At 40.3% G+C, this 8,464-nt stretch overlaps 1 long non-coding RNA gene across 4 annotated transcripts; it reads left to right on the top strand.

Moving 5' to 3' along the window:
- Positions 1 to 895: 895 nt before the first annotated feature.
- LOC133336679 (uncharacterized) lies at positions 896 to 1,548 on the top strand. 4 transcript variants are annotated; one of them, XR_009754551.1, is made up of 3 exons: positions 896 to 953; positions 1,115 to 1,224; positions 1,500 to 1,548. It is a non-coding gene; the product is annotated as an uncharacterized LOC133336679 (long non-coding RNA). The 4 variants fall into 4 exon arrangements; XR_009754552.1 differs by having other exon boundaries at positions 953 to 1,063; positions 1,118 to 1,224; XR_009754553.1 differs by having other exon boundaries at positions 953 to 1,063; positions 1,118 to 1,227; positions 1,503 to 1,548.
- Positions 1,549 to 8,464: the final 6,916 nt, after the last annotated feature.

Here is an 8,464-nt window from a genome sequence, read left to right as displayed (position 1 = left end):
ATCTCCGAATCGTCAGCGGGTGGTAATGTTGAACATCTCTCCGTGAATACAAGTAAAATGGGTCTCCATCAATCATCGTCGATTTTAATATCGAAATCCGCCGAAACAATTGAAATGAAATCGGCTGCTTCATCGGCTGGTATGCGTACCCAGCTGACATTGTCGGGTGGGTTGTTGGCACCACCAAATCGTAAGATCACCATTCTTAGTCCCATCCACGCTCCACCTGGTCTCCATGATATGCTGAAAAGAGCTGGACGCTCACCATTGTCGCCAAGGATAAGTTTTCCCGGCAGCGAGGCGGATTTATTTGGGTAAGTGCTGAATATTAAATTTAAGAAAAATAATTAAAAAAGAGGTACAACAGAAGATAAAAAAATCGGTAATTGTATGAACAAATATTTAAAAAAGTGCAAACTTTTTTAAATAGGAAACATATTTTAAAAAAAAATCCAAGCTATTTGATGACTTTAAAAAAAAAAAATTTGCTAAATTTCTTGGGAACTATTTTTAAAAATCTACAGCTCATAGTAGTCCTTGTAGTTCTCCTTTTGATGACCCTTATATTTTTTAATCCATATTTATGTTGTCTATGTTGTCAGGTGTGACGACGTGTTTTCACTTTGAAGCTAGGGTAGGTTCAGCGGGGGCCAGAGTCGTCACAAGAATTTATTTGTTAGGACATAAAGAGAGAGAGAGCGAAGCAAAATGTTTTATTAAAACGTTATAAATTTATTTCCTTAAATAACACTAAACACTACACTAAACACAATAATATCACGTTCAGAAACACGAAGAACACTAAATCACAGAGTTCAGTCGAAATGTGAGTAAGCGGGTAGCAGTGGTGGCAGCATTGGCACAGCGGCAGCCCGATGAGTACGCAGGTGACTAATAGTAGTGGCGGCAGCTTTGGCACAGCGGCGGCCCGATGAATACGTCAGCGGCGAGTAGTGGCGGCAGCTTTGGACAGTGGCGGCCCGATAAATACGCGAACGACGAATAGGGTGGCGGCAGCTTTGGCACAGCGGCAGCCCGATGAATACGCAGGTGATGAATAGTAGTGGCGACAGCTTTGGCACAGCGGCAGCCCGATGAATACGTCAGCGGCGAGTAGTGGCGGCAGCTTTGGCACAGCGGCGGCCCGATGAATGCGCAGGTGACGAATAGTGTGGCGGCAGCTTTGGCACAGCGGCAGCCCTATGAATACGCAGGCGACGAACAGTAGTGGCGGCAGCTTTGCACAGTGGCGGCCCGATGAATATGCCGGTGACGAATAGTAGTGGCGGCAGCTTTGGCACGGCGGCGGCCCGATGAATACGTCAGCGGCGAGTAGTGGCGGCAGCTTTGGACAGTGGCGGCCCGATGAATACGCGAACGACGAATAGGGTGGCGGCAGCTTTGGCACAGCGGCGGCCCGATGAATACGTCAGCGGCGAGTAGTAGTGGCGGCAGCTTTGGCACAGCGGCGGCCCGATGAATACGTCAGCGGCGAGTAGTAGTGGCGGCAGCTTGGCACAGCGGCGGCCCGATGAATAGGGTGGCGGCAGCTTTGGCACAGCGGCAGCCCGATGAATACGTCGGCGGCGAGTAGGGTGGCGGCAGCTTTGGCACAGCGGCAGCCCGATGAGTACGTCAGTCACCGTTAACGCAGCCCGAAGAATAGGGAGTATTTCTACAACCCTCACTTGACCCTGCGTTCAGTCGCCGTCAACGCAGCCCGAAGAATAGGGAGTATTGCTACAACCCTCACTTGACCCTGCGTTCAGTCGCCGTCAACGCAGCCCGAAGAATAGGGAGTATTGCTACAACCCTCACTTGACCCTGCGTTCAGTCGTCGTCAACGCAGCCCGAAGAATAGGGAGTATTGCTACAACCCTCACTTGACCCTGCGTTCAGTCGTCGTCAACGCAGCCCGAAGAATAGGGAGTATTGCTACAGCCCTCACTTGACCCTGCGTTCAGTCCAGTCACCACAAATAGTCAAGGCTTATTGTTTGGCTTACTAAGACTCAATTCAACCAAGGTTGCGCGCCTTTTCTTCCTCCCAATCACACTTGACTCACCAGCCATCAACAGAAGACTGATCCCGATTGTGTGAAATGCATCTCCTTTTATACCTTTTTGGCTGGTCATCTATTGTTGTTTTCTCATGACAGCAGCTGATCCCAATCTGACAGTTTTGCGTAGTTCCGCCATTTGCCACCAGGGGTTCCAACGTGGTATTTTAATGATAGCTATCTTCACTAGGGGACCGGTGTAACCGTTAATATTTAAATTAATTCTTCAAACAAAAATATTTCCTTGTTGGTTTTATATAAAAAGTAAATAAAAATTATATTGAAGATAATAATGTACCCCAAAAACGAAGATCATGACTTTTGGGCGTTACACAGGGTATTATAGCTTTGTGCAGCCCCAAGAGTTTGTAACGCCACGAAATATTGGTCCGCCCGTCCGAAGGGAATCTGGATAAGTAATTAGCAGGGCTGTAGTGAATATTGCGAATATTCGGAAAATATGTCAGTGTAAGGTAGAGGTGCTGTTGATCTCTAATCAGTCAAAAGAGTGCACGAAATATTGCCCAGGCTCGAAATAAACGTCCACAGAAAGATGGAGTTCCGTGGCAGTTGTGTAGGCTATCGTATGGTCGGCCCCGTCCGACTATACTGCTCCGCTCACTGGTTTTCTAATAGTGTATTGCTACCTTCCTCTCTTTTCGCCCCCTTTTCAATGTTCCTTTTTAATTAACTAACGAGTTTTGCGGAAAATCCATTCCGTTTTTTAATCACACGTTCGTTATCAGCTAATTGCGAGAGCATTATATCCTCTGTTCGTGGAAAATCGTTATTTGCGTAAATTTGTTTTAGCTTTTTTATTTTCAACTTCTATTGTGTTTCCTATTCCAATAATGAACATAATGTAGTTTTAATCAGCTTCTTTATCTTGGGGGTTGAGAGCTAATGTCAAGGTGTAAATGTTTATTTTTATATAATCCTATAATGACTTTTTATATCCTGCCCCTGGAGTATTGAAATTTAATTGATGGTCAAAATTATGGTAATTAAAATACCTATCACCTAGAGAAGGACTATTTTTATACCCTTCACCACTCTGTGGTACAGGGTATTAAGTCTTTGTGCATGTGTTTGTAACAGGCAAAAGAAAACGAGATAGACACATGGTTCCTTTAGAGAATATGCATAGAATCACTTTCTGAGTCGATTTATACATGTCCGTCCGTCTGTAGATGTTAAATTGTAGACAAAGTACAGGTCGCATTTATTATGTGATGTGGATGAAATTTGGCACAGCTCATTTTTTTTGGCCCAAGAACGAACCCTATAGAAATTGAAGAAAATCGGTTCAGATTCAGATATAGCTCCCATATATATTTTCGTCCGATTTTAGGTAAATGATATCCATCGATTTGCACGAAATTTGGCATAGCGTACTGAAATGAGTCTAGAATGATGAATGCTGCAGTTCAGGAATATCGGTTCAGATTTAGATATATCTCCCATATATATTTTCGACCGATTTAAGGTGAATGGTGCACCAAAGTCCCTATATATCATTCGATTTGCACGAAATTTGGCATAGCGTACGGAATGCAGTCTAGAATGACGTGTGTCAAGTTTCGAGAAAATCGGTTCAGATTTACATATAGCTCCCACATATATTTTCGTACGATTTAAGGTAAATAAGGCACCAAAGTCCCTATATATCATTCGATTTGCACGAAATTTGGCATAGCGTACTAAATTAAGTCTAGAGTCATGTGTGTTAAATTTCATAAAAATCGGTTCAGATTTAGATATAGCTACCATATATATTTCGTCCGATTTTAGGTAAATGGTGTACCAAAGTCCCTATATATCCTTCGATTTGCACGAATATTGGCATAGCGTACTAAATTTAGCCTGGAGTGATGTGTGTTATATTTCGTGAAAATCGGTTCAGATTAAGATATAGCTCCCATATATATTTGACCGATTTAATGTAAATGGTGCACCAAAGTCCTTATATGTATATCTTTTGATTTCCACGAAATTTGGTATAGTGTAATCAATTAGGTCTAGAATGATGTGTGTTAACTTTCCTGAGAATCGGGTCAGTTTTAGATACAGTTCCCATATAAAGTTTCGTCCGATTTTATGTAAATGGTGCACCATAGTCCCTATATATCTTTCGATTTGCACGAAATTTTGCACAGTGTACTGAATGAAGTCTAGTATGGCGTGTGTCAATTTTTGAGAAAATCGGGTCAGATTTAGATATAGCTCCCATATATATTTTCGTCCGATTTAAGTTAAATGGGGCACCAAAGTCCATTCATATTCATCGATTTGCACGAAATTTGGCATAGCATACTAAATTAAGTCTAGAGTGGTGTGCGTTTAATTTCGTGAAAATCGGTTCAGATTTAGATATAGCTCCCATATATATTTTTGACCGATTTAAGGTAAATGGTGCACCAAAGTCCCTATATATCCTTCGATTTGCACGAAAATTGGCATAGTGTAATGAATTGAGTCTAGAATGATGTGTGCTAAGTTTCATGAAAATGGGTTCAGATTTAGATATAGCTCCCATATATAGTTCCGTCCGATTTAAGGTAAATGGGACGAAAATATATAATCAATTTTAAACAGTGCATCATACCAAATAGCGTGTGTAAAGTTTATGTTGTTAATTCAGTAAACGTTTAATGCAGACTAACTTGTTACAATGAAAATTATGTATAACAAAACGAAAATATGTATGCGTCGAAAATGACAATTCAAGAAAAGCTCACATGTATAAAGGCTAACATGATTGAAAATTAAAATACTACTTATAAGACAAAGTACTTCGTTTATTTCAACACCTCCCCTCGAAGTGCGTCGTCTCATACTCCTCCAGTTACTCCAAGTTCGTGTATGCATTTTCGATGCTTTGTTGATGACAACCCTTTCGTAAGTACATCTGCTGCCATATCTTCTGTTCTCTTATATTCCAATTTGACATGTCCTTCATTTTGTTTTTGATGTATAAATTGATATCGGACATCGATGTGTTTTGTTCGCGAGTGGTATCCAATGCTTTGAATTAACTTTTGAGCACTCTGACTATCGTTGAAAATTTGAACTGGTATTGTTGCTACTCCGATTTCTTTTAAAATACGTTGAAGATATAGTGCTTCTTTTACAGCATCTGTTATAGCCAATAGTTCAGCTTCCGTACTCGATAAAGCCACTGTCCTTTGCTTTCTAGCTTCCCAGGTAATTGCTCCTGCTGACATAATGAACGCAAATCCTGAATAAGAGCGTCTATCGGATAAATTCGATCCCCAGTCGGTATCTACAACTCCATACAATGGTAAATCACTTTTAGTGTATTTCAGGCCTTCATCAATTGTTCCTTTAAGATATCGTAATATTCGCTTTGCAGCTTGCCAATGTTCAGTCCCATAGTTCGAATTAAATTGACTTAAAAAATTCACAGAATATGCAATATCTGGTCTTGTATTCACCGCCAAATACATAAGTGCTCCAATTAAATTTTGATAGGGGATTTTTTGCATTATCTCTAAATCAGGTTGTGAAGGTTTTTCTAATTTACTTTGCGGTTCCAAAGGTGTATTTGCCGATTTACAATTTTCCATACCAAATCGTTTCAGAATTGATTCTATATATTCCCGTTGCTTCATTGTAATTTCGCCCCTTTTCAAATCGTGATTAAATTCAATTCCTATATATTTATTGACTTTTCCCAGATCTTTCATTTCAAATGTTTCTGCCAACGACTTCTTTATATAGTTTGTCATCTCCTTGTCATTTGATGCTATCAGCAGGTCATCCACATATACAGTAACTAAAGTTACTCGTTTCCCATTTCTACTGATAAACAAACATGGATCTACCTCAGAAGGAACTAATCCTAATTCTTCCAATTTTGTACCTAACTTTTGGTACCATTTTAGTCCCGATTGTCTGAGTCCATATAACGCCTTCACAAGCTTACATACAGGATCTTTACACATTCTCCAATTTTTAATCCACTGTTGTGCAGCCCTTTTAGCTACATCACTTTTCTTCTTACATGTTCCCAACGTTTCACCTTTTATTAGTTTTTCCAGCAATTCCTCTAAATACTCCGGTATTTCCATATATACGCTTTCGCTCAGATCTCCATTCAAATAGGCAGTTACAAAATCCATTTGACACATTTCAAGATTATTTTCTACTGCTAAAGCTGCTATTAGTCGAATTGTTGATGATCTGGCGACTGGCGAATAGGTGTCAGTAAAATCCTCCCCTGGACGTTGGGAGCATCCCTTCGCCACTAGACGAGCCTTCCTTTTGTTGCTCGCTTTGGTTCGTAAAACAAATCTGTTGCCAATAACTTTTCTATTTTCAGGTCTTTCCGTTATTTCCCAAGTTCCATTTAAGATTTGGGCCACTAATTCATCTTCTATTGCTAACCTCCAGTTTTTACCATCTGTAGAATTTATCGCTTCTTCACAGGAAACAGGATCGTCTGTAAAAACGGCATTGACGTATTCACATTCTTCAAAAAACTCGTCATCTTCCGTATTGGCATCTTCTTCTTCAATGTTTTTCTTCGTTTGCTTACATTTTGCCGATACTTTTCTAGGTCGGCCTGGTTTTCCTGTTCGAACAATACGCTTTCTGCCTCTAATCGGTATTTCAATCTCTTGTGAAACATCTTCATTTGTTGACTCTTCAGATTGTTCATCAATTTCTTCACAATTTTCCTCAATATGTATATTTCCCGGTTCTTCATGTGTCAAACTAATATCAACTAAGTTTTCTGCCTTTTCTCCATAGAAATCATCGATGAATCTGACGTCGCGACTGATAATCACATGGCGTTTACTTAGAGACCACATTCGATAAGCCTTCGATTCTTCAGAATACCCAACTAGAATACATTCTTCTGAACGAGAATCGAATTTTCCATTTGACTTATCCTTAATCAACACATATCCTCGTAGCCCGAAAGGTCTCAAATGTTTGATTGATGGAGTCTTTCCTGTCCACAATTTTATTGGTAACTCACCCTCAATAGCTTTAGTAGGACATCGATTGCGTATGTAGCATGCAGTGTTAATTGCTTCAGCCCAAAAAACTTTTGGAACTCCTGCCTGCTTCATCATACACCTAGCCATTTCTATAAGTGTCCTATTCTTCCTCTCTGCAACCCCATTCTGTTGCGGAGTGTGGGGTGCGCTTAGCCGCCTTTTAATTCCCGTTTCTTCCAAATACTGATTAAATTCTTTATTTATGTACTCGGTTCCATTGTCCGTCTGCAAGAATTTTATCTTCTTTCCAGTAAATAGTTCAGCTGAATTCTTATATTTCTTAAACGCGTTGAATACATCCGATTTCTTTTGCAAAAAATGTACCTCGCAATGTCTTGAATAATCGTCGATGAATGTGACAAAATACCTTGCATTTGAATGCGAATTTACTCGCATTGGACCACATACGTCACTGTGAACCACCTCCAGCATTTCCGTTGGGCGTTGTTCACTGCTACTTTGAACGTTCGCGTGTCTGCTTCTCGCTCAAACATACCTTGCATTTTGACAAATGTTGTTGAGGACGTATCTTGATACCATGCGCCATTTTACCATTTTCAAGATTCCTCAAATCACGCTCATTTATGTGTCCTAAACGTTGATGCCACATGTCCATATCATTCATCTTTACTTCAGCCGAATTCGCTGATTGAACCGATTGTCGCAAAAAATATAGATTTCCTTTTCTATCCGCTTTACATGCAACTTTATTTCCATCCATGATTCTAGCTTCGTTTTTGTCAAAAATTACCTTGTATCCCTTGTCGGTTAACTTCGATACGGATAACAAATTGGTTCTTAAATCCTCGACATACATGACGTCTCTCACAATAAAGCTTTGTTCCATTTTTCCTCCGGCAGCCTTTATTCGTATGTCACCTATACCCGTAATGTTCCTTAGCTCACCATTTGCTAAACATAAACTCTTGTCAATCTTCTTGATTTGCTCAAAACTTTCTTTAACCGCTGACATGTGGGACGAGCATCCGCTGTCCAAACACCATTCATTTGATATATCCATGCAATTGAAACCAGCAACAATGTTATTGAACATTGAGTTCTCTTGCTTATTTTCCTTAGCTTCACCCATATTTGCATTCTGTTTTGACCGACAATTTCTAGCGAAATGTCCAAGCTTTCCACAATTGAAACATCCCTGATCTTTCCCACGTGTCTTGGCATTTCCATCCGTTTTATTTCCCCTTGCAGATTTTGAATATTTTCCGTTGTTGTTTCCATAATTCTTCGGCTTGGCATATAATGCATTTTGCTCATCCCTTTCTGATTTTGATCGACGAGATTGGTCCTCTTCCAATATCTTCACTCTTAGAACCTCAGGCGTTGGTAATTCATCTCTGGTTTCCAGAGCACACCGGAA

Source organism: Musca vetustissima, unplaced genomic scaffold (assembly GCF_032173495.1).
Source record: "Musca vetustissima isolate MV318-11 ecotype Yass unplaced genomic scaffold, APGP_CSIRO_Mvet_v1 utg16953, whole genome shotgun sequence".
Lineage (NCBI taxonomy): Eukaryota > Metazoa > Arthropoda > Insecta > Diptera > Muscidae > Musca > Musca vetustissima.
This window is presented reverse-complemented; position numbering and strand designations above follow the sequence as displayed.